This window comes from Procambarus clarkii, chromosome 5, assembly GCF_040958095.1.
Source record: "Procambarus clarkii isolate CNS0578487 chromosome 5, FALCON_Pclarkii_2.0, whole genome shotgun sequence".
NCBI classification, from domain to species: Eukaryota; Metazoa; Arthropoda; class Malacostraca; order Decapoda; family Cambaridae; genus Procambarus; species Procambarus clarkii.
The window spans coordinates 26661152-26688731 of NC_091154.1; the positions used below are offsets into that span (position 1 = coordinate 26661152).

At 46.3% G+C, this 27580-nt stretch overlaps 1 protein-coding gene across 1 annotated transcript in view; it reads right to left on the reverse strand.

The window, feature by feature from the left end:
- Positions 1-6050, reverse strand: part of LOC123765885 (guanylate cyclase 32E) — a 350346-nt gene extending 344296 nt beyond the window's left edge. Inside the window, exon 1 of the mRNA XM_069299969.1 lies at positions 5650-6050. The gene's annotated coding sequence lies outside the window, so the exon portion shown is untranslated. The remainder of the gene's footprint in view (positions 1-5649) is intronic.
- Positions 6051-27580: the final 21530 nt, after the last annotated feature.

Consider the following 27580-nt stretch of genomic DNA (forward strand, 5'->3'; position numbering starts at 1 on the left):
GCCAGGTCATCACTCTCCCGTGGAACACTGGAGGTTTTCACTACTCCTGCAAGCTAAATTGGAAGAGATTTGGGGGTCCCCCGACCGCCTCTAACAAGATTGGATACTCATTTAGCTCTTGAGAAGGGGCTTAGAAGACTTCCAGCTCCTCATACACATAAGGGAGACATAAAAATAATATAATGCATTTATTCTGATGAATATACATATATATATATATATATATATATATATATATATATATATATATATATATATATATATATATATATATATATATATATATATATATATATATATATCCCAATGCAATGAAACACCACCTCTGATGCAATTAAAGGGACCCACATCCTCGAAGAAGAAAATAAAGAGTGTTCAGAGAAGACCTTGTGGATTCTCACTGAACACTTTAATCTTTTCCTCTCCTACCATCCCCATTCTTTGTTATTAATTTTGTTTTATTTAATTTTAATGCATTGCTATAGTTTACAGAGAACACACACTTATATATAACAATATCACAATCAGTGTTCGAAGATCTCGTCCAGCTCCTCGGGGGTCGGGTGCGTACCCAAGATACAGCACGCATTTCCCCTCTGAACTGCGACACTGAGGCGCTAGAACATGAAACTGGCCTCTCTTGAGTCTTTAGTTTTCCCAATGAGGTCCTCATCCACCTCCTTTATAAACTTAAGTGCACATTTACCCCAGGCGCCCAGAGTCTCAGAGCCTATCGGCACAAACCTGAACAACGTTCTAGGTCTCTGTACTTGTTGATTTTCTGGGTCTCCCTGAAGGTGGCCGCCCCGCCTCCCTCAGCTGTGCTGTAAGGTAGATAGGTATCAGCCAATGTGGATGCACACGTATAGTCCCACACGACCTGTTTACCTTCCCTCCATGGCTGCAGGGTGACTCCATCTGGGCGTTTTTGGCTGTTGTCAGGTCTGCACAACTGAGGTTCCCTTTGTGCTGGACACCCAGCTGAAGCCAAACTTCTCTTGATGATGTCATTGACTGCTTCATGTCTGGCAATCTTTCCCCTGTGTCTTACGACAGATGAGACCATGGCTGCCGTATTGGTCTGCCCGTGCATGGCCGCAAATACACCGGTGCTCGGTGGAGATAGGGGCGGCAAGGCGCAGAGCAACACCAATACTTAGGGTCCGATGGTCCAGACGGGTGCCCAAGGCGGAATTAGGGACTGCCAACAGGAAGTTCCCAGCATGGGGAGCTTGCACAGGTAGAAGACGCGCTCTGTCCTTCCCAGAAGCTGCCTCCAGCATTGATGTAACGATGTTTTCCACTATGGGGCTATCGCATTTGGCCTGTTTGCAGTCATTTGGAAAAGTTGGTCGAGTGTGAGAGTTGGCAAGAGTGTCCCACTGACCGGCTCCTTCCGCGAATTTGGGATCATGAATCCCAATGCAGTCTCTAAGATATTCTGGTAGTATTTCCTTAACTAATTCACCTGTAGCACTGGTCGAGGATAACAATGCCGGCAATATATATATATATATATATATATATATATATATATATATATATATATATATATATATATTATATATATATATATATATATATATATATATATATATTAGAGTTTAGTTCATTTATTATGTACCCCATACCCATCTTGGAAAGTGGAAAGGGTTACAGAGGCACATAATGGGCTCAGGGACTGAACCTCACATATAACGAAAGAAAGCTTGAATAGTCCCCCAAGCCATAAGTCAGGTAGGAACTCCACGACCCGTCCAGGGTTCGAACCTGCTTTACTATGGATCACCGCCTGGCGTTACTCAGTACCACACCACTTCACCTAGCAAGCGTTTAAGAAGGAGACAATGTCCGTCTAAGATGCCTTCTGTAAAAGAGTGAACGGAGGAAACAGGAAAATAAAGCCAAACGTATATGAATGCACACTGGCTTCCTGTTCCCCGACATATGTGAATTGGAATGTGATGGAAAGTTTCTTGGTCTATTCCTAGACAAGAGACTCAACTTCAGCACCCACATACAACACATAACTAAGAAAGTCTCTAAAACACTTGGAATACTCTCCAAAATCAGATATTATGAACCTAACTCTGCTTTTATCTCACTATGTTATGCACTAATCTATCCCTGTCTTAATTATGGTATCTGTGAATGGAGTTCAACCACTGCAAACCACCTCAGGTCCATCATCACCCAGAAAAACTTTGCTATCAGAAAAATAACAAATTCTGCTTTCAGGCAACACTCAGCTCCCTTGTTTAACTCCCTAAACATGCTAAACATAATCTCACTCCACACATTCTCTTGTGTCAACTACATTTACAAAACCCTGTTCTTAAATACAAATCCTGCTCTGAAACTCTCCCTGGACAGATGTAATAGGACCCATTATCACCACACCAGAAATAAATATCTCTTTGATATCCCCAGAGTCAAACTTAATCTGTGTAAACACTCTATGCAAATAAAGGGACCCAGTCTATGGAACTCACTCCCTAGTGAATTGAAAAGCTGTCCAACTTTTGCGTCATTCAAAAACAAAACTAAAAAGTACCTAATTTCATCTTCATAGTTTTTTACCTTGTTTGCTTTAAAATTGCAATGCATCTAGTGCTACCCAATCTCCCAATCTTCATGTATCCAATCCAAACATCTTTACCATTGTGATCATTGCTGTCTTCTTATATGTGCCTTCAATTTGCTATATAGTGCCTATTATTTTTTTTTTATATATATACAAGAGTTGTTACATTCTTGTAGAGCCACTAGTACGCGTAGCGTTTCGGGCAAGTCCTTAATCCTATGGTCCCTGGAATACGATCCCCGCCGCGAAGAATAGTTTTTTCATCCAAGTACACATTTTATTGTTGAGTTAAACAGAGGCTACAGTTAAGGAATTGCGCCCAGTAAATCCTCCCCGGCCAGGATACGAACCCATGACAAAGCACTCGCGGAACGCCAGGCGAGTGTCTTCCCACTACACCACGGAGACTGGTGTAGTGGGACTTAATCTTCTCTTAAGAGACTTAATCTTCGTTTAAAATTACCAATCAAGCTGTCAATGCAATCAATCAGAGCTTTAATATACCAATGTGCTTTAATATACCTACTCTCTCATCTCATTTTTTTTCTTTCTTGCATTTTATCTGTTATCATTTTATTAATTCCGCTAGAATTTACCTACTTAAAATTATCTGTTAGAGTAAGGACCTGTCCGAAACGCTGTGCGTACTAGTGGCTTTACAAGATTATAAATTACCATGTATTCTCATAAATGTATTATTATCTCATTATGTATTCTCATAAACCTAATGTACCTTCTTGTATATAAATAAATAAATAAATAAATAAATAAATAAATAAATAAATAAATAAATAAATAAATAAATAAATAAATATATATATATAATATTGTATAATAGAAAACGGGTGTAGTGAGTCATTATAGAAAACAACCACTAAAATATTTCGCCACATCAGTTAAGCAAGGCAAATTGAATTTATATTTATATTAGCGTGAATGGTCCCCAAGCATCAGTGTTTGCCCCAACAGAACACGCGAATGACTCCCCCAAGGATTTGAACCTAGGCAGTCAGGATAGCAGTCTTGTACTATAACCATTCTATGTAATCGATAGCCGGGTGAGTGCAATTCTAGACCTAACCTGGTGGCCAAGGTTCTAATCCTTGAGGCCTCATTTGGAGTTTGTTGAAAAACAATTAACACACAAACACACACCAATTTTAGTTTTTTAATATATTAAGAAACTTACACAGCAATGTTTTGCTACCCTATTTTACATAAATTAAATAGCATATATAAAACTAGCTGCTAGTTAATCTAATATAGCCATCTCGCAGGATAGCCATACATGGAATCAGGAGAGAAGGTGAAGTGCGCGAGGTTAATCTACTAGCCTACACTAGCAAAGTGTACGCAGAGCGCATGAATATCCTCCAGTATTCATGTGTGTGAGAAGCAGTTAGAGTTCAAAGTATTCATACCATTATGTCTTAAATTATTGATAGGGCGGTCATCGAAACTTTTAAAATACTGAACAATTTGGAGGACGTTGATTCAGACAGTTTCTTTATAAAGTCAGATGTAACACAAACAAGAAGCAACGGTTTGGAGCTCAACAAGCCACAATGTAGGAAGGAAAACAGGAGAAGCTTTTATCACCCACAGGAACCGCCTACCAGTCGTAGCCTTAAATGCCAAACTCTGCTGATCTCTAAAATCCAACTGTAAAAATCATCGGGACAAATAATGGAACCTTTGACAAGCTGCTGGTTTCCTGTCCTCGTCGAGGCCACAATAGTGTGTTAGTGACCTTCAGGTAAATTCATGTAACATCACAGATTTGGCGTTGGAAAATATGTTCTAGGTCTTGTTCACATACTTAACAACTTGAAGGTTCTCCATTGGGGGAGTCATTACCTGCAACCACCTGTAGGTAATTCGGCGTCAGCCACCGTCAAGTACTCATTTTCATCCAGGCGAAGGTGGTGGCAGCATTAAATGTAGTAGGCATTCATCAGTCTCAGGAGGCTACGGTGTTGCGCTCTGGAGTGGCCTCACTAGGGCGCAAAGCCAGGGTACGTTGATATGGAGAAGAAGCTGTTACCCAGGCAGCAGGTCCCCCCCTATCCACGGCGCCGAAAGACCCCAATGGAAGGGCGAACGCCAATACGATTGGTTCCATCGCCGTCGTAGGAACTGTGAGTTCCGGGGTTTGACCTTGAAGGTGGTGAAGAAGGGCACAGGGACCTCCAGCCCCGGAGACCGCCGTGGACGGGGCCGGAGAAGAACTACCATAAAGTTAGTGTAAGTTAGACTTACACTAACTTTAATTTGTCATAATTCGTAACAGCTCACCGGGTGGCGGTATCACCACCCACATGATAGCCAAGTGGGTGGTGTTATTAATGGTGAAATATCGAAAGTAAAGTGTTTTAAACATAAGCAAAGAAGAGTGTTATAAATGGTGGCAGGGGTTGGAATTGGGACCTCATGCAGCGATTAGAACTGGGACCTGATTCAGTGATTAGAAATGGGACCTCTTTTTGGGGAAGTAAAGAGGATGGAGAGACATAGGTGAAGGGAAGTTCAGAAATGGGAAATACAGTGAGAGTTCTGAAAGCAGGCGGCGGGCTGTCCGCCTTGCTGACACGATGTGTGGGTGTTGGCAGCTAAGCTAAGTTTGCTTTCTCTTGTCAGGGAGCTGTGAATGTGTGAGAGGTTCTTCATATGTGTGAAGATAACTTAATAACTGGGACCTGATGTCTTGTGACCGCAACAGAGACGTGGTGTCTTGCGATTGGGACTTATGGACTTCGCTGATACTCTTAATTCTCGTCTTTTCCGTATATACTTTTGTTTCATTTTCCATCTTACCTCACCTCTAAATAATACTGAAAATTATTTATTGTCTTAATATTTTGCATTTCACTCTCCCCTAAATGTTAAACAAGAAAACTATTAGGCATTTTTGCAGGTTTATTTGGACATCAAGTCCTCTCCCCGTCTCGCCTTGGCATAACAAAACAATTAATATAAATACGCATTTACAATGTTAACACAAAAAACGCCGCACCGCAGAAAGTGTTACAGGTTATATAGTAATTATCAGTCTATATGTTTCTTACCTTATTGTAGTTATGCCGTAAATGTGGTCAACATGTTGCTGGAGGTTACACGAGGTCAAGGGTCGCCCAGAAGTCGTCACACGAGGTCAAGGGTCGCCCAGAAGTCGTTACACGAGGTCAAGGGTCGCCCAGAAGTCGTCACACGAGGTCAAGGGTCGCCCAGAAGTCGTCACACGAGGTCAAGGGTCGCACAGATGAGGTCTCGGCTTTGACTCTTGACCTGACCACGTTTATGAGTGTGATGAGTCGATTATCGCATTTTCAATCCCTCCATAGAAACCTGAGGCCAAAAGTCACACTACTGATAAAAACCTACCAGAAGCAAATGAAGAATTTTGAGAACTTGAGAATGAATTTAAAGTTTTAATGAGGTACCCATTTAGGAAGTAACCTTCTTCCCCGCCCCCCTCTCTCGTCCACAGCGAGCTGACGAGTCTCCGGCTTGCCTGCGGGTACCAAGGGATTAATTACCCTGAATATGAACTAAAAGCCATTTTCCTCGTGGGAAGAGGACGAGAGAATTAGCAATTACATTGGTTGGTCGAGGGAGGTACAAGTCTGGCCAGATAATCCTCGACCCGATTCTTGCTTGGCGCGCTACGTCAAGCCCCACATGTGAGCACCGAACACCGTGATGGGGTTACAGCTGTCAGCGCTGCCGTGTCAGTGGAGAGCTGATAGCCTTGTGTGTCCTCGCCTTTCTCTGTTCGTTGGTCCTGTGTTAACTCACTGACAGTTCGTAACGTGGTAAGCACGAAGAAAAATACAGAGTTTGGAGATTAGATCTCCTCGCTTAACCAGCTCTAGAAAGGAATTATTTCGAAAAAAAAATTCACTTGTACTTTTCATTGTCTTCTAAAATCTTTGTGACTGTCACCCATCTGGATACAGGGGGCAACACCTCGAACCCCATTATGACGCGTTCCATCAGCGTATCAAGAAGCAACACAAAATACGAAGAGCAGTGAGTGAGAGAGAGAGAGACGGACGGTGAGGAGAGACCGTGGCGTCCTCCTCCAGCGAGCGTCGGAATAACACTGAGAGAGACAACACGCGGGCGGTCCCCCCCCCCCTCCCCCACACACACATACAGGTAAGCCTCTTTGATTAAACCCAGGTCGAGGCCAGTTGTACCCCACACGAACACTACTCTCCGTGGATTTGTGAGGGGTTGCGTACACTGAGCCAAACTTTGGCTAAACCTCTCTCCCTCTCTCTGTCTGACTGAGGCTGAGCTGTTGTGTGAACTAAGGGACCTGCGGGGCTCGACATTGTTCCCTGCTTGGTGAAAAAAGGATATTGTTCATCGTGCAGCAGAGATATACTTGGTGCATAGCAAAGCATAAAGATACTTGGTGTATCCTGAAGCATTGAGTTACATGAAGCATGCGAATATGTACAGCAGGGGGAGGCGCGAGAAGTCGCGTAGCAGGTGCCACACAAGAATACCTGCCCAATATATCCACTTAAAGGATGTACACACAGTAGGGTCCATAAAGGCACGACCACCCAATAGTCTTCAGGCCGCACCTGTGTAGTTACCACGGTAACAGAGTTACCACGACGATAACACACGTCGTCCTCCAACAGCTTCCTCACACGTTGATCACGTAGTTTCTCAACAATTCTTCACTATGAGCTACAAACTTCCTTCTTCGTTACGAGGCAACGAAGGACGTCCTTCTCCGTCGACTCTCACAACTCAAGTGAGGTCTTAAGACTTGCACCCCACGTCATGTGTCGTAAGATAGTGTCGACATCTCATCTTACCTCGTTAAGATGCTTGCCCTCTGCTTCCCTTCTCCTTAGTCACAATTACTGCTTGGTTTAATTCACTTACCTGACTCCTATATCTGGTCAGGTGCGAAATAATTCTCACAAAGGTCGACCATTACCAAAGTCGACCTCCACGTAGATCATTAGGCTACGTGGAGGTTAACACCAGTACACACACTCGCAAACAGAGTGGTAGACGGTTGGAACAAGTTAGGGGAGAAGGTGGTGGAGGCCAAGACCGTCAGTAGTTTCAAAGCGTTATATGACAAAGAGTGCTGGGAAGTCGGGACACCACGAGCGTAGCTCTCATCCTGTAACTACACTTAGGTAATTACACACACACACACACACACACACACACACACACACACACACACAAGTGTGTGTGTGTGAAGTCAAGTGACCAAAGAAGAAGGGAGAGGAGGGACATGATAGGAACGTATAAGATACTCAGAGGGATTGACAGAGTGGACATAGACGAAATGTTCACACGGAATAGTAACAGAACGAGGGGACATGGATGGAAGCTTGAAACTCAGATGAGTCACAGAGATGTTAGGAAGTTTTCTTTTAGCGTGAGAGTAGTGGGAAAATGGAATGCACTTCAGGAACAGGTTGTGGAAGCAAATACTATTCATAATTTTAAAACCAGGTATGATAGGGAAATGGGACAAGAGTCATTGCTGTAAACAACCGATGCTCGAAAGGCGGGATCCAAGAGTCAATGCTTGATCCTGCAGACACAACTAGGTGAGTACAACTAGGTGAGTACACACACACTCACACACACACACACACACACACACAGACATAGTGGCAATAGTGGAAACTAAAATAAATGGCATGATCTCGGATGCAATCTTTCCAGAGGGGTACCAGGTGATAAGAAAAGAAAGGACACAGAGACAGGGAGGAGGAGTGGCACTCCTAATAAAGCGGAAATGGAAGTTTGATGAGCTGGAAAATCCGGGTACCAATGAAAGCACGAGCTTCATACATGGAACTCTGACAGTGGATGGGAAGAAGATTGTAATCTTGATACTCTACAATCCCCCACCAAACAGTAGAAGGCCCAGGCAGGAGTACGAGGACAGCAACAAGGCATGTATAGGTGAACTGCAGAGGGCAGCAACAATAGCGCATAGAATGAGAGTGAAGCTGCTGGTCATGGGGGACCTAAATCATGGAGAGATAGATTGGGAAACAAGGAATCCCCATGGCGGGGAGGAGACCTGGGGAGCGAAGCTGGTAGACGTTATTGACAGGAATTTCCTAACAAAGCATGCGAAGGAAGACACTAGGGAAAGAGGAGGGGATACGCCCAGCCTACTAGACCTCATTTTCACCCAGAATGTAGAAGACATCGAGCAGTTGGAACATGAAATACCACTAGGAGCCAGTGACCATTGTGTCCTAGTCTTTGACTACATGATGGAACTTAAAATTGTGACCAAAGGACAAGAGGTCCGGGAAAGGAGACTTGATTACAGGAAAGGGGACTACAGAAGGATAAGGGACTACCTGGGAGGAGTGCAGTGGGAGGAAGAAATTAGAGGAAAAACAATGCAAGGTATGATGAACCAAGTCATATGCAAATGCAAGGAGGCTGAAGAGAGATTTATTCCAACTGTTAAGGAAAAAAGCAGGAGGAAATATAATAACCCATGGTTTAATAGACAGTGTCAGGATGCAGGAGGGAGTGGAGGAAGTACAGAAGACAAAGGACAGAGGACAACAGGATTAGATGTAACAGAGCTAGGAACGATTACATTAACATCAGACGAGTGTCGGAAAGAAATTATGAGATTGATATTGCAATCAAAGCGAAAAAGCAACCTAAATTACTACATAGCCATATAAGAAAGAAGATGTCGGTAAATGATCAAGTGACAAGACTGAGGAAAACAGAAGGGGCATATACTGAAAATGACAAGGAAATCTGCGAGGTACTGAATGCAAGTTTCCATGGAGTGTTCACAACCGAGCCTGAGCGGCTCCCATTGTTAGAAGAGATTACCCTAGATGAAAGACTATCAGATATAGAGGTGACAGCAAAGGAGGTAATGAGACAGTTTTGATACAGTACCGCACATGAGACTGCAATACAAACTTGAAAGGCAGGCAGGAGTAAGCGGAAAGGCCCTAGCATGGGTAAGGAACAACCTAACAGAAAGAAGCCAAAGGGTAATGGTAAGGGGCGAGAAGTCGGACTGGCGAACAGTAACGAGCGGAGTACCTCAAGGATCGGTGCTGGGCCCAATCCTCTTTCTAATTTACGTAAATGATATGTTTACAGGAGTGGAATCCTACATGTCAATGTTTGCGGATGACGCAAAATTAATGAGAAGAGTTGTGACAGATGATGATTGTAGGGTCCTCCAAGAGGACGTAAACAGGTTGCAGAGATGGTCAGAGAAATGGCTACTGGAGTTTAACACGAGTAAATGTAAAGTTATGAAATGGGATCAGGTGATAGGCGACCAAAGGGACAGTACACAATGAAGGGGAACTGCCTACCTGTAACGATTCGAGAAAGAGACCTGGGAGTGGACGTATAACACCTAATCTAACTCCTGCGCCACATATAAATAGGATAACGACAGCTGCGTACTCTACGCTGGCGAAAATTAGAACTTCATTCAGAAACCTAAATGAGGAGGCTTTTAGGGCGCTTTACACTGCCTACGTGAGACCAGTCTTAGAGTATGCCGCGCCATCATTGAGTCCCCACCTGAAAAAACACATAAGGAAACTGGAGAAGGTTCAGAGGTTTGCGACGAGGCTCGTCCCAGAGTTACGAGGGATGGGATATGAAGAGCGTCTGAAGGAACTGAACCTTACGACACTAAAGGAAAGAAGGAAGAGAGGAGATATGATAGGGACATATAAAATACTCAGGGGAATTGATAAAGTGGAAATAGATGAAATGCTCACACGAAATAATAACAGAACGAGGGGACATGGGTGGAAACTGGAAACTCAGATGAGTCACAGAGATGTTAGGAAGTTTTCTTTTAGCGTGAGAATAGTGGAAAAATGGAATGCACTTGGGGAACAGGTTGTGGAAGCAAACTCTATTCATATTTTTAAAATTAGGTATGATAGGGAAATGGGACAGGATTCATTGCTGTAAACAACCGATGGCTGGAAAGGCGGGATCCAAGAGTCAGTGCTCGATTCTGCAAGCACAAATAGGTGAATACACACACACACACACACCGTGCCACGCACCAGCCAACAGGCCGTGCCACGCACGTACCCCTCAGGCCGTGCCACGCACGAACCCCTCAGGCGATGCCACGCACGTACCCCTCAGGCCGTGCCACGCACGTACCCCTCAGGCCGTGCCACGCACGTACCCACCCCCCTTAGGCCGTGCCACGCACGTACCCCTCAGGCCGTGCCACGCACGTACCCCTCAGGGCGTGGGATGTGAGGCCGTGCCCCACATCCCCTGCTCTCAGTCATTCAAGGCTCACCTGAGCCAGAATTTTCTGACCAGCCCCCGCAGGAGCCCGAATGCTCTTGAGAAGACTCCTTTATGGTCCTCATAGAGCTACACCTTATACTGGTCACATTCCTCCCTCACCAGCCCTGTGTAGTGGAGGATCTTGTACTCCTTCACTACCTCCTACTCCCTCACCAGCCCTGTGTAGTGGAGGATCTTGTACTCCTTCACTACCTCCTACTCCCTCACCAGCCCTGTGTAGTGGAGGATCTTGTACTCCTTCACTACCTCCTACTCCCTCACCAGCCCTGTGTAGTGGAGGATCTTGTACTCCTTCACTACCTCCTACTCCCTCACCAGCCCTGTGTAGTGGAGGATCTTGTACTCCTTCACTACCTCCTACTCCCTCACCAGCCCTGTGTAGTGGAGGATCTTGTACTCCTTCACTACCTCCTACTCCCTCACCAGCCCTGTGTAGTGGAGGATCTTGTACTCCTTCACTACCTCCTACTCCCTCACCGTCCGCCCGCGCAGGACAACATATTCCTCTCCGCACTCCCCATAACTGTAAGTTTTACCATTACGGAGCTTCATTTTCCCCGAGTTAATTACTTTAAGTTCGTCAAGACTGACATTAATGTAATATCAGAGATCAAGGACACTATAGTTAGGTTGTATTTAAGAGTGAACAACGGGTGGGTGAAGATATCTTACTTGAGAGGATTATAGTGAGAGACTTGGCTGGCATATAGTGACATGTCACGTGTGTCATCACAACATCCTCCCACCTCTAACAAACCGGACAAAAGCTACCAACACAAGACAGCCAAACCTGCCGTAAAGGACAAACACGTGAGGCCCAGTAGGCCTGAGGAGGACCTGGAACACAAGGCAGGAGTAACAAGTCTCAGATGACTCCAGAGGAAACTGTGGTGGAGGTCCGTCGGTAGAGCCACGGTCTCCTAGACTCTTGCAAGTTGGAGATCGATCCTCGATGGTCCAAACTGAACCCAAAGACCATACCTTCCTGGCATGGTCTCTTCTTAGGATTACTTTCCTTTTCCTTTCAGACTTTTTCAGGTCCTTATTCTCATATCTTATCCCTTTGCATTTCCTCCTCATAAGTTCCCTATCTTACCTTCTTTACCTTATCTTACCTTCCTTACCTTACAACTTGAACTGGACGGTAGAGCGCCGGTTTCGCTACTTGCAGGTCGGTGTTCAATCCCCGACCGTCCCAATGGTCACCACACCTTCCTTCCGACCTTACCCAGATCCTTAGCCTCGTATCCCTTCCAAGTGCTGTACAGTCGTAATGGCTTGGCGCTTTCTTCTGATAATTACCTTACAATCCAATCTTGTTAAATTACAGACTCCATCCTCACTGTCATCCATCTGTCATCCTCACTGTCATCCATCTGTCATCCATCTGTCATCCTCACTGTCATCCTCACTGTCATCCTCACTGTCATCCATCTGTCATCCTCACTGTCATCCATCTGTCATCCTCACCGGCATCCATCTGTCATCCTCACAGGCATCCTCACTGTCATCCATCTGTCATCCTCACTGTCATCCATCTGTCATCCTCACTGTCATCCATCTGTCATCCTCACTGTCATCCATCTGTCATCCTCACTGTCATCCTCACTGACATCCATCTGTCATCCTCACTGTCATCCTCACTGTCATCCTCACTGTCATCCATCTGTCATCCTCACTGTCGTCCTCACTGTCATCCTCACTGTCATCCTCACTGTCATCCATCTGTCATCCTCACTGTCATCTTGCTGCTTAATTCTTACTTTGTCTCACGTAGGTTATCGGCGAAGAGAGTTTAGTGTAAATGGTTAGAGAGATGAAGGGTAGGGAAGGTGGTGAAGGATAGGGAAGGTGGTGAAGGGTAGGGAAGGTGGTGAAGGGTAGGGAAGGTGGTGAAGGGTAGGGAAGGTGGTGAAGGGTAGGGAAGGTGGTGAAGGGTAGGGAAGGTGGTGAAGGGTAGGGAAGGTGGTGAAGGGTAGGGAAGGTGGTGAAGGGTAGGGAAGGTGGTGAAGGGTAGGGAAGGTGGTGAAGGGTAGGGAAGGTGGTGAAGGGCAGGGAAGGTGGTGAAGGGTAGGGAAGGTGGTGAAGGGTAGGGAAGGTGGTGAAGGATAGGGAAGGTGGTGAAGGGTAGGGAAGGTGGTGAAGGGTAGGGAAGGTGGTGAAGGGTAGGGAAGGTGGTGAAGGATAGGGAAGGTGGTGAAGGGTAGGGAAGGTGGTGAAGGGTAGGGAAGGTGGTGAAGGGTAGGGAAGGTGGTGAAGGGTAGGGAAGGTGGTGAAGGGCAGGGAAGGTGAAGGGTAGGGAAGGTGGTGAAGGGTAGGGAAGATGGTGAAGGATAGGGAAGGTGGTGAATGGCAGGGAAGGTGGTGAAGGATAGGGAAGGTGGTGAAGGGTAGGGAAGGTGGTGAAGGATAGGGAAGGTGGTGATGGGTAGGGAAGGTGGTGAAGGGTAGGGAAGGTGGTGAAGGGCAGGGAAGGTGGTGAAGGGTAGGGAAGGTGGTGAAGGGTAGGGAAGGTGGTGAAGGGTAGGGAAGGTGGTGAAGGGTAGGGAAGGTGGTGAAGGGCAGGGAAGGTGAAGGGTAGGGAAGATGGTGAAGGATAGGGAAGGTGGTGAAGGCAGGGAAAGTGGTGAATGGCAGGGAAGGTGGTGAAGGGTAGGGAAGATGGTGAAGGGAAGGGAAGGTGGTGAAGGGCAGGGAAGGTGGTGAAGGGTAGGGAAGGTGGTGAAGGGTAGGGAAGGTGGTGAAGGGTAGGGAAGGTGGTGAAGGGTAGGGAAGGTGGTGAAGGGCAGGGAAGATGGTGAAGGGAAGGGAAGGTGGTGAAGGATAGGGAAGGTGGTGAAGGGCAGGGAAGGTGGTGAAGGGTAGGGAAGGTGGTGAAGGGAAGGGAAGGTGGTGAAGGGTCGGGAAGATGGTGAAGGGTCGGGAAGATGGTGAAGGGAAGGGAAGGTGGTGAAGGGAAGGGAAGGTGGTGAAGGGCAGGGAAGGTGGTGAAGGGTAGGGAAGATGGTGAAGGGAAGGGAAGGTGGTGAAGGATAGGGAAGGTGGTGAAGGATAGGGAAGGTGGTGAATGGCAGGGAAGGTGGTGAAGGGTAGGGAAGATGGTGAAGGGAAGGGAAGGTGGTGAAGGATAGGGAAGGTGGTGAAGGGCAGGGAAGGTGGTGAAGGGTAGGGAAGGTGGTGAAGGGCAGGGAAGGTGGTGAAGGGTAGGGAAGGTGGTGAAGGGTAGGGAAGGTGGTGAAGGATAGGGAAGGTGGTGAAGGGTAGGGAAGGTGGTGAAGGGTAGGGAAGGTGGTGATGATAATGGGTGTAGACAAGGTAGTGCCAGGAAGACTGTATAGTGAAGATAGTTACAGACAGGAGGATGGTCGTGTGTAGTGTAGATAGTCACAGTGATGTTGGGTGTGTGTTGATATATGGTTATAGTGAGGAATATATTGTGTAGTGCAGATGGTTATGGTCGTGCGTAGTGTAGTGTAGTGTAGTGTAGTGTAGTGTAGTGTAGTGTAGTGTAATGTAGTGTAGTGTAGTGTAGTGTAGTGTAGTGTAGTGTAGTGTAATGTAGTTTAGTGTAGTGTAGTTTAGTGTAGTGTAGTGTAGTGTAATGTAGTGTAGTGTAGTGTAGTGTAGTGTAGTGTAGTGTAGTGTAGTGCAGTGTAGTGTAGTGTAGTGTAGTGTAGTGTAGTGTAGTGTAGTGTAGTGTAGTGTAATGTAGTGTAGTGTGTGTAGTGTAGTGTAGTGTAGTGTAGTGTAGTGCAGTGCAGTGTAGTGTAGTGTAGTGTAGTGTAATGTAGTGTAGTGTAGTGTAGTGTAGTGTAGTGTAGTGTAGTAGTGTAATGTAGTATAGTGTGAACTCTTACACGTTGAAGATAATGTGTAGTGAAGATGTGACCCTTGGCACCCGAGCAACGCCGGGGTACCTCCACCAGGGCGTTGGTGTGTTTGTGTGTCCCCACGTGTGTCCATCCGTATATCCTTCTCTTACTTTGCGTACAAGCTGGAGCTGTTTTGTTTGACCCGGATGGTCTGGTGCCTTGGGTTGATAAGATCTTACTTGTCCAACCACCGCGCGATTTCTGCGGTGGATGAGTGTGGTTGAGTGTACTCACTCACCTAATTGTACTCACCTAATTGTGCTTGCGGGGGTTGAGCTTTGGCTCTTTGGTCCCGCCTCTCAACTGTCAATCAACTGGTGTACAGATTCCTGAGCCTACTGGGCTCTATCATACCTACATTTGAAACTGTGTATGGAGTCAGCCTCCACCACATCACTTCCTAGTGCATTCCATTTATTAACTACTCTGACACTGAAAAAATTCTTTCTAACGTCTCTGTGGCTCATCTGGGTACTAAGTTTCCAAGTGTGTACTAAGTACTAAGTGTGTGATGATCAAGGTGTTTGTGGTGTGATGATCAAGGTGTTTGTTGTGTGCCTCGTGCAACACTCTCGCCTCTCTGAGCCAACTCACTCGGGAACGTCGCTTGCCACAGTACACGAAATAAAGTAAAGAACCGTAGGGTCAGGAGTGAACAACAGAAGGGAAGCGTGAGACGTCAAGTTCAAGAGACTGTCATTGCAAACACACACATAACACACACACACACTCACCACACACACACACACACACACTCACCACAACACACACACACACACTCACCACAACACACACACACACACACACACACACACACACACACACACACACACACACACACACACACACACACAGACTAGTACCCGAGCTGAGGGAATTGATAGGGTAGATAAAGACAGTCTATTTAACACAAGGGGAACACGCACAAGGGGACACAGGTGGAAACTGAGTGCCCAAATGAGCCACAGAGATATTAGAAAGAACTTTTTTAGTGTCAGAGTGGTTGACAAATGGAATGCATTAGGGGGTGATGTGGTGGAGGCTGACTCCATACACAGTTTCAAGTGTAGATATGACAGAGCCCGATAGGCTCAGGAATCTGTACACCTGTTGATTGACAGTTGAGAGGCGGGACCAAAGAGCCAGAGCTCAACCCCCCGCAAACACAACTAGGTGAGTACAACTAGGTGAGTACACACACACACACACACACACACCACACACACAACACACACAACACACACACACACACACACACACACACACAAAGAGCCAGAGCTCAACCTCCGCAAGCACAACTAGGTGGGTGAGTACACACACACACGTATCTGAAGAAGAATTATCTGGTCATTAATAAAGAGAATCGTTAAATTCGCAGTCGGGCAAAACATAAACAAACAGAAAGCAACGCAAAAAGTAATCAGAATTTTAGCACTTTTTTTTTTCCAAATTCCACTCTTCGTGAACTTGGCAAACCTTACATATGTTGGGGCTCACTAGGTAGCCCGTTCTCTCGAGCGTTCACAACATCACTAAATCGATGTATTACGTTGAACACTTCCTCCCAAGTTCTGACCATCACCTCGAGTGAGAGCCGCACGTAACGGGATCACATTACTTAGTCTCAAAGCTGAGGAAAACGAAGTCAAATAAATAGGTGAATGAATCCAATCCATCCTCCTAATAGAACGTCGCATGTTGACGCTTACTCTACCTAAAGGCAAAATTTTACGTATCAGAATATGATAGCGGCCGCGAATTTGCCTTAATGTCCCGGTTTTTGTTTCGGGTCCTCTGGTAGGTTAGGATTAGGGCACTTTAGTACGACAGTTTCTTGACGTTGGGAAGCCTAACAAGACGGGCTGAATCACTCGGGATTCAACAAGCATTTAAGCATCCACTTAGGAACTTGTACCTCTTTTTCTCAATCTTTCGCGACTTTTTCTACAATTATTAGAGTTAATGAGCTCCGAAGCACCAAGAGGCTGTTTATAACAATAACAAGTTGATTAGTAAGTTTCGTGGCTCGTAAACTGTTTAATTAACCTAAAAAAAAAAACGCCAAAGATTGAGGAAAGTTAAAGAGGCGTGTAAGTAGTGTTTACAATCAACTTGAGAATGGTCCAGGACGGACCAAAACGTCGTCGTCCCTTCATTTTCTAGTGTGTGGTCTGGTCAGCATACTTCAGCCACGTTATTGTGACTCCTCATCTGCTTAGTGTTCATACGCCTGTTTCTTCACTACGTGTTCCTCCTCATTCACGTGAGTTCTGTAATTATACTGAAAAGTAATGAATCATTTGTTGCGATCACTACGTATGAGAGATGGGGACGTGAGTGGCAAGGCGCGGTGTTGACCTCTTGGCAGCCCCAGCACCAACACTGTCAATGGTATGTCAACACGCGGACCTCACGTAAGACTGAAGTCTGCTGGGGGTTGATGAGTCCCTTGGGACAGTATGCCCTCCGTTGCAATAAACGGTGCCAAGGGATGGTGGCCTTGACGGCAAAGGCCTGTCAAAAAGGTGGCCTTGACGGATCTGCCAAATAGGTGTTTCACTAAACTCTCAACTGCTTCTGTACCGAACGCCTTGACAGCAACGGTCGGGTCTCGGAGTATAATGTGACAAATATATGTGACCGGTCGTCTTCTGTGATCCGTTCTTTGTAACGTTGTTTAACGGCGTGCACGAACTCCGGTCATGTGCCCACACACGTCTAAACGCTTCGAGTTTCACGAGAGGCCCGGACGGGTCTACTCAAAACCCGGCAGCCAGATGGATTTTCGCAGAGTAGCTGATGCCGACGCCAAGGCCAGATCCACCGGCCGGAACCAATCCTCAACGCATCGGTTACGCTCTACCTTATTGCGCGACAGTTCATTGCAAATCAATTTACGTAAGACCGGTTTTGGTAGTAGCCCCGAGCTTTGGCAGATGGGGCGACCCCATCAGGAACGGGTGCCGAGGAGGGTAGATATGGGGGGCCTTCCATCCCATGGGAGGGCCATGGGACGGCCATGGGACGGCCATGGGAGGGCCATGGCGGCCATGGGACGGCCATGGGAGGGCCATGGGAGGGCTGGTGGTGGGTGGTAGGGTAGGAAACCCGGGAGCAGACTGAACGAGAGGAAGGGGGAGGGGGGTAGGTGTCAACTGAGATTTTCTGGAAACCCAGACACAGACACCCAGCGTGTATCTGTGTCAGCGTGTGAGTGTGGCAGCGTGACCAACTGTTGATGGTCTCTGGTTTCACAAAGTGAATTGCTGTCTCGCTTCCTCACGGACGACCGCCCTTTACCTCCCCAGAGAGGAGGAGGAGGAAGAGATCACCAGGAGTGTCAGGGGGGGGGGGTGAAGAGTTCTCTCCCAGGAAGGACACACACTGCTCGAAGAGTGTGAAACTTGAGAGGTGGTCTTACACCCTTCGGAGGCAACTGGAGATTAGGAGGGTAGTCTTAAGTTTATGAATGAAAAACTGTTTACACACAACTCACAACTGATAACGTTCGAACACCTCCGGAACAAATGTATATTATATATTATATATATATATATATATATATATATATATATATATATATATATATATATATATATATATATATATATATATATACAAGATATACATGGGTTGATACAAAAATAATAATGCAAAAAGGTGCTTAAAGGTTATGGATCTCTTGAAAAACACAACAATGGGAAACATTGATGAATGTCACAGACGGGTTCGATCATTGTTGCAAGTCAAACACTTCTTCGAATTCCTCTGAAGTTGGACTAGTGCCCAAGACGCAACAGGCATTTCCCCTCTGAATCGCAACACTGAGGCGCTGGAACAAGAAACTTTTTGCTCTCTGGTCTTTTGTAGCGCTGATCAATTTGTCCCCCAATTCCTTCAGGAACTTCAATGCACATTTTCCCCACGAACCGAGGGTCTCCGAGCCGATCGGAACAAAGCTGTAGCAGTGTGCTAGACCTCTGTATTTAATCATTTTCTGCGATTCCCTGAAAGAAGCAGCACCACCGCTTTCACGTGTGCTGTAGTGGAGGTAGGTACTGGCCAGTGTGGCAGCGCACGTGTAGTCCCATACCACTTGCTTACCATCCTTCCAAGGTAGCAAGGTGACCCCATCAGGGCGCTTCTGAGGGTCGTTAGGTCTGGATAAGTGTGGTTCTCTTTGTGCCGGGCAGCGGGCTGTGGCGAGGCTCCTCTTGATGATGTCGTTGACTTCTTCATGTCTTGCAATTTTACCCAGTGATTTACGACATACCAGACCATGACGACCATATTGGTCTGCCATCGCAGTTCCGCAGATGCACCTATGTTCGGTGAGGATGGGGGCGGCAAGGCGAAGGGCAACTCCAATGCGGAGAGCGTCATGACTGAGGCGAGTTCCCAGGGCTGCATTGGGCACAGCAAATAAAAAATCCCCGGCGTGGGGTGCTGTTACCGCTAGGAGGCGGGCTTTGTTTTCAGCATCAGCGTTGTCAATCATTGCTGTGACAGTCTTTTCCATTATGGGGCTATCCCAGTGGGCCTGCTTGTGGTCTTTTGGGACTTGTGGTCGGGGTTGAGGGTGTGCAATGGTGTCCCATTGTCTGGCTGCTTCGATGAACGTTTGATCATGAGTTCCCGCTGTCTCTCTCATACGCTCTGGTAGGATCTGCCCTACCAATTCGTTGGCTGCTGTACATGAGGATAAGAATGCTGGAAGTGCTACCTCAGTTGCCTTTCGTATGCCTATCCCTCCAAATCTCACTGGTAGTGTTGCTTGGTCCCACTGACTGTCATCTAAATCTAGGTTGAGCGCCTTCCTGAATATTAACCTGAGGAGCTCATCATATTGATGTAGAAGTGGGTTGCCAAAAGTTGGTGCACACCTTAAGAAGTATGTTAGCCTGGGCAAGGTAAGGCACTTTGTGAGAAGGTAGAGGGCATCGTGGGAGTACAAGTCCCCAGTTCTCTCTTCCATCCTCTTTAGGTCTCTAAACTTTTCGTCAAGGACTGCAGCAATAGCATTGTGGCCCAGAGGTGCTCCGAGTAGTGTGCTGTCGGTAGGTTTAACGACTGAGGCTTCTGGTAAAACTGATTTCACTGCTCTCATAATTACTTCACTGGATGCAATAATTTCGCACTTGGAAGGGTTAAGAACGAGACCCATGGACTCCCCCCGTGTCTTCACCAGCTGTAGGTCTTCCAGCAGGGAATCTTGTGTGCCTGCCAGATATGTATATATATATATATATATATATATATATATATATATATATATATATATATATATATATATATATATATATATATATATATATATATATATATTCTTATTCTTCACCTGTTTACGCCTTACTCTTCACCCCTCTAAGCCATACTCTTCACCTATTTGTATTTGTATGTCCCTGACCTCCCTAATGGTTTAAATCCAATACGCCCAGTACTCTCCTATTACGGGCTCACTATAGCCAGTGCAAAATGGAAATTTTGTTCCGAATAGCTGACTCTAAAACAACAAACAACGTACTGTCTTATTTATTCACTTGAGAACGAACCATGTAGGTTCGAAATTCTCTTTCGATTATACCAAGATACAAGAGCACTAGTCAGAGGGATAGAAACCCTACACATGAAAATATTCAATACAGAATATATTTCGATTGAATCTTCATGAACAAGAGAGAAATGAAAAAGTTAATTTTCCTGTCGTGATTATTTGTTAAAACGGTGAGGTCTTAATACTTGAGGAAATGTGCCTGGTCTGGTGCCACAGTGCTGGGGGTGTGGTGGAGGGCTGGCACTGTGCCAGGTCTGGTGCCACAGTGTTGGGGGGTTGGTGGAGGGCTGGCACCGTGCCTGGTCTGGTGCCACAGTGCTGGGGGGGTGTGGTGGAGGGCTGGCACCGTGCCTGGTCTGGTGCCACAGTGCTGGGGGGTGTGGTGGAGGGCTGGCACTGTGCCAGGTCTGGTGCCACAGTGCTGGGGGGTGTGGTGGAGGGCTGGCACCGTGCCAGGTCTGGTGCCACAGTGCTGGGGGTGTGGTGGAGGGCTGGCACTGTGCCAGGTCTGGTGCCACAGTGCTGGGGGTGTGGTGGAGGGCTGGTACTGTGCCTGGTCTGGCGCCACAGTGCTGGGGGTGTGGTGGAGGGCTGGCACCGTGCCTGGTCTGGTGCCACAGTGCTGGGGGGTGTGGTGGAGGGCTGGCACTGTGCCAGGTCTGGTGCCACAGTACTGGGGGTGTGGTGGAGGGCTGGCACCGTGCCTGGTCTGGTGCCACAGTGCTGGGGGGTGTGGTGGACGGCTGGCACTGTGCCAGGTCTGGTGCCACAGTACTGGAGGGCAACACCTCCACCTTCATTAAGAGCGCACCTTGATTAAATAATATTCTTAATTAAATTTCTAGGTTGGAGAATTTCCGCAATGTTCTACGTACGGGGGGGGGTGAGGGGGGGATGGTGAGGGGGAGTGAGTGGAGGTTGCAGGGGGGGAGTGAGGGGGGGGGTGGATGGAAAGAGACGAAAGTCAGATTAGACAAAGAGGCTTTTTATCTAGTTTTTATCTAGTTTTTCTTTCGTTATAAATGTATTCTTTAGTGCAGTTAAATTAGAATTTGCGGTAAACAATCCAAGTAACACGTTGGGACCTGCTTAGGTCGGTCTCAGGATCGGTAACAAAAAAAAAGACGCACAAAAATCCAGTTTCTGTTTTTTTCCTCCATTTTGAAAACAAAAATAGTCGGCCATATTGAATTTTGCGTGAGGGTTTATGAAAACACCAACCCGTCCTCGACTCAAGTCCATTCCATCCAGCTGTCGACCCACAGACGCATTCATAAATTTTAACAAGCTGTTCATTCAAAACGGAAATTTTCTCAAAAATAAATTAATATTATAATACATTAGCATATTGTGCATATATAGGCATAGATTAGGTTAGGTGTTTAGGTTCTGTTGGCGATTATTTGTATTTGTAGTACGTGGGTGAAGCATTTATAGCGTTGTGGTTCGAACAAAATTCTAAAGTGAAGCACTTGTTCCGAAAGTGTTCGAACGTCATCAGTTGTGAGTCGTGTGTAAACTGTTTTTCGTTCATAAACACCTGGGGGTTGGCGGGCGGATGGAATCACTTTTGGGTCTTTGTTTGGAGGACGGGCTGGTGTTTGGAGGACGGGCTGGTGTTTGGAGGACGGGCTGGTGTTTGGAGGACGGGCTGGTGTTTGGAGGACGGGCTGGTGTTTGGAGGACGGGCTGGTGTTTGGAGGACGGGCTGGCTACTGACGAACTAATTGATCTGGGAGGTGGATTCATTTTGTTTTTAACTACAACCATGAACCAATTATCATGAGACTACAACTACGAACCAACAACCACGAGACCACAACCATGAACCAACAACCACGAACCAACAACTATGAACCAACAACCACGAACCAACAACCATGAACCAACAACCACGAGACCACAACCATGAACCAACAACCACGAGACCACAACCATGAACCAATAACCACGAACCAACAACTATGAACCAACAACCACGAACCAACAACCATGAACCAACAACCACGAGACCACAACCATGAACCAACAACCACGAGACCACAACCATGAACCAACAACCACGAGACCACAACCATGAACCAACAACCATGAACCAACAACCATGAACCAACAACCACGAGACCACAACCTTGAACCAACAACCATGAACCAACAACCACGAGACCACAACCATGAACCAACAACCGCGAGACCACAACCATGAACCAACAACCACGAGACCACAACCATGAACCAACAACCACGAGACCACAACCATGAACCAACAACCGCGAGACCACAACCATGAACCAACAACCACGAGACCACAACCATGAACCAACAACCATGAACCAACAACCACGAGACCACAACCATGAACCAACAACCACGAGACCACAACCATGAACCAACAACCACGAACCAACAACTATGAACCAACAACCACGAGACCACAACCATGAACCAACAACCATGAACCAACACACCACGAGACCACAACCAAGGTTCAGGAGTCATCAGCCGTCCAATTAATTAAGGACAGCAGGGATACACAACAGGAATTACCTTGACCAGGACCCCAATACCCCAGGAGACCCCAGGGAACCCCAGGACTCCCCTGGACCCCAGTAAGGGAGTTCACGGTGAGGAATATACCGGTGGAGGGAAGTGTTAGGAGGTGAGGTGTGAGGAGATAAGTGAGGTGAAGTGAGGGGGACGAAGTAAGGGGTGGAGGGAAGTGACGTCCAAAGTGAGTGAGAGAGAGTTTTTGGAGAGAAACTGTGAGGTTAGAGATTATGAAATGAGGTGGAAGGTGAGATGAGATAAAGTGAGGGGAATGTGAGGTGATAAGATACTAGGAAACAGAATATGAGCAGACTGAGGGTAGAGCTGGGAAGAATGAGGTAGTGCAGGCTGTGACAAATTCACAATTTCCAAGAAAGATTAAAGTAGTTCATGAGGGAAGGGAGAGGTAGTGAGAGAAGGGAGAGATAAGGAGGGACGGACGAAGTAAGGGAGGGGGACAGAGAGGGAGAGGGATGGAAGAGATAAAGAGGGATGTAAACACACACACACAGGGTTCAGATAATAAGACTGACAGGCATACTGGTAATCGATCAGAAAATCATGCGATTCATCTGTCACACAGCAATAAACTGGAAGTAAAATTGCAATAAAAAGGTTACAATATAAAAGTTACGAGAATATAAAACGAAAGAGACCAAATCACAGTCGCCAACGACACCGTAAACATTGAGCGAAAAAGCCACATTGAATTTTCCTCCATCAACAAACGATGAAAGCCAAGATCTCAGGAACACACAGTGAGGAAGAGTGTCACTGTATGTCGGTGTTATTAACCAACAGAAGCCCCGCACCATCACTGATTCACACACACACACACACACACATACACACACACACACACACACCACACACACACACACACACACACACACACACACACACACACACACACACAAGACACTTTTTAACGCAGCATGTCGGAGAACCTACAAGGATGAGAGGCAATGACGAACCAGCGAGACTCGACCTAGTCTTCACTCTGAACGACTCCGACATAAGAGAAATCGGTTTTGGGGACCCAGTAGGAATGAGCGACCACAGTGTACTGGTGTTTGAGTACTTGATTGAAGAAGGGTTATTGAACTCGAGGAGGGATACCGAAACCAAAAGGTTAGCATACCGAAAGGGAAGCTATGAGGGGATAAGAAAATTCCTAACAGATATAGCATGGAAAACAGAGCTCAGGGGAAAGACGGCCCAAGATATGATGGATTACATCACGCAGAAGTGCAAGGACGCAGCAAACAAGTTTGTCCCAGCCCAAAGGAAAACAGAGAAATGAAAATGAGAAACCCTTGGTTTAATCAGAGATGTAGGCTAGCTAAGCAGCAAAGTAAAAGGGCATGGAGAAACTATAGGAATAACAGGACACTGGAGAGCAGAGAAAGATACCAGAATGCCAGGAATGAATATGTCAGGATGAGAAGAGAGGCAGAAAGACAATACGAAAATGACATCGCAAGCAAGGCAAAGTCTCAGCCTAAATTGTTGCATAGCCACATCAGGAGAAAAACAACAGTAAAGGAACAGGCTATGAAATTAAGGATAGGAATTCACTACAAATGACAAGGAAGTGTGTGATGAATTGAATAAGAAATTCCAGGAGGTCTTCACTTTAGAGCAAGGAGAAATTCCAGAGGTAAGTGAGGGAATAGCTAACCAGGAACCATTGGAAGAGTTTGAGATTACCAGCGGGGAAGTAAGGAAGTGTTTACTAGAGTTGGATGTGACAAAGGCTATAGGCCCAGATGGAATCTTCCCATGGGTTCTAAAGGAAGGAGCAAGAGAACTGTGCCTACCACTCTCCATAGTGTATAACAAATCACTGGCAACAGGGGAACTGCCAGGTATTTGGAAAGCAGCTAACGTAGTCCCGATATACAAGAAAGGGGATAGAGGCACTGAACTACAGGCCAGTGTCCCTAACCTGCATACCATGCAAGCTGATGGAGAAGATTGTGCGAAAAAAACTAGTGGAGGATCTGGAGCGAAGGAACTTTGTAACACAGCATCAACATGGGTTCAGGGATGGCAGATCCTGCCTCACAGGGTTACTTGAATTCTACGACCAGGCAACAAAAATAAGGCAAGAAAGAGAAGGGTGGACAGACTGCATATTTTTGGATTGTCAGAAAGCCTTTGATACAGTGCCACACAAGAGGCTAGTGCGAAAGTTGGAGATGCAGGCTGGAGTGAAAGGGAAGGTACTCCGGTGGATAGAGGAGTACCTAAGCAACAGGAGACAACGAGTCTGTGTGAGGGGTGAGGTCTCAGATTGGCGAGATGTTACAAGTGGAGTCCCGCAGGGGTCAGTCCTTGGACCTATACTGTTTCTGGTATATGTAAATGATCTCCCAGAGGGTATGGATTCGTTCCTCTCAATGTTTGCCGACGATGCAAAAATTATGAGGAGGATTGAAACAGAGGATGATAGTAGGAGGCTACAAGATGACCTAGATAGACTGAGTGAATGGTCCAACAAATGGCTGTTGAAGTTCAACCCGAGTAAATGCAAAGTCATGAAACTAGGCAGTGGAAACAGAAGGCCAGACACAGGATACAGAATAGGAGATGAAGTACTTAATGAAACTGACAAAGAGAAAGATCTAGGAGTTGATATCACACCAAACCTGTCTCCTGAAGCCCACATAAAGAGAATAACGTCTGCGGCATATGCGAGGCTGGCTAACATCAGAACGGCGTTCAGGAACCTGTGTAAGGAATCATTCAGAATCTTGTACACCATATATAAGACCAATCCTGGAGTACGCGGCCCCAGCATGGAGCCCGTACCTTGTCAAGCACAAGACGAAGCTGGAAAAAGTCCAAAGGTATGCTACTAGACTAGTCCCAGAACTAAGAGGCATGAGTTATGAGGAAAGGCTGCGGGAAATGCACCTTACGATACTGGAAGTCAGAAGAGTAAGGGGGGACATGATCACAACCTACAAAATCCTCAGGGGAATCGACCGGGTAAACAAGGATGAACTATTCAACACTGGAGGGACGCGAACAAGGGGACACAGGTGGAAGCTGAGTACCCAAATGAGCCACAGAGACATTAGAAAGAACTTTTTCAGTGTCGGAGCAGTTAGTAAATGGAATGCACTAGGAAGTGATGTGGCGGAGGCTGACTCCATACACAGTTTCAAATGTAGATATGATAGAGCCCAGTAGGCTCGGGAATCTGTACACCAAATGATTGACGGTTGACAGGTGTGACCAAAGTACCAGAGTTCAACCCCCGCAAACACAACTAAGCGAATACACACATAACCTCACGATAACCCCTAGTAACAGCAGTTTGTATATTGAAGCATAATTTTTACAATATATTAATTAAAATTGATTTACCAGTAATGTCCATTGTATACATAAACGATCTGCCAGATGGAATACAGAATTATATGAACATGTTTGCTGATGATGATAAGATAATATTAAAGATAAGAAACCTAGGTGATTGTCATGCTCTTCAAGAAGACCTGGACAAAATAAGTATATGGAGCACCACTTGACAAATGGAATTTAATTTGAATAAATGCCATGTTATGGAATGTGGAATAGGAGACCATAGACCCCACACAATCTATAAATTATGTGAGAAATCTTTTAAAGAATTCTGATAAAGAAAGGGATCTAGGGGTGATTCTAGATAGAAAACTATTACCTGAGGATCGCATTAAGAACATTGTCCGAGGGGCCTATGTTTTCTAACTTCAGAATTGCTTTAAATACATAGCCAGGTGTGGCAGGTATGGCTAGGTGTGGCAGGAATGGTCAGCTGTGGCAGGTATGGCCAGCCATGGCAGGTATTGGCCACCTGTGGCAGGTATGGCCAGCTGTGGCAGGTATTGGCCACTTGTGGCAGGTATGGCCAGCTGTAGCAGGTATTGGCCAGCTGTGGCAGGTATTGGCCAGCTGTAGCAGGTATTGGCCACCTGTGGCAGACATTAGATTCGCTGGCCACAGGGGACCACAAAACATTAAACTGATCCCGGCTGACGGCTGCGATGAGCCGTAAAAATATAGATTTCCAGTAGGAAATCCGATAAATATGGCGAAGACAAATGGAAGAATCCAGAAAGGTGAAAGGGGTGAGAAAATTGGTGACGAAGACGAGAGAATTAAGGTCATCGACGATATTAATTGACAGTTAAGATCACTTGAGAGACCAGAAAGGTCTCCAGAGATTAGACAATTAACAGGTCTCCGGGTGAGTCCTAATTACTACCAACTCTCTACTGAGTCTACCAGCTCAGCTCTCTCTCACTCAGCTCTCTTAGCCACTGTAACCTAGGTTACAGACATAGGTCTAAGGGGACTTGTGAATGGTCCAGGACGGACCGAAACGTCGTTTTCCCTTCACTTTCTAGTGTGTTGTCTGGTCAACATACTTCACCCACGTTATTGTGACTCCTCGTCTGCATAGGTCTCCTGACTGACTGGGTAGACCAGGGCAAAGATATTGACAGGAAAAACATGCAGACCGACAGACACCAACACAGAGGGAGACATAGAGATAGACAGGGAGACAAGGAACGGGAAAGGGGGGCACAGGTGGGATGTTTATAGAGAAGGAAGGAGAGAGAGGAAGGAGACAGAGGGGAAATTAGGAGACGGTGGAATTGGGAAAGATGGGGAGGTGGAGAGGGAAAGAGAGAGGGGAGA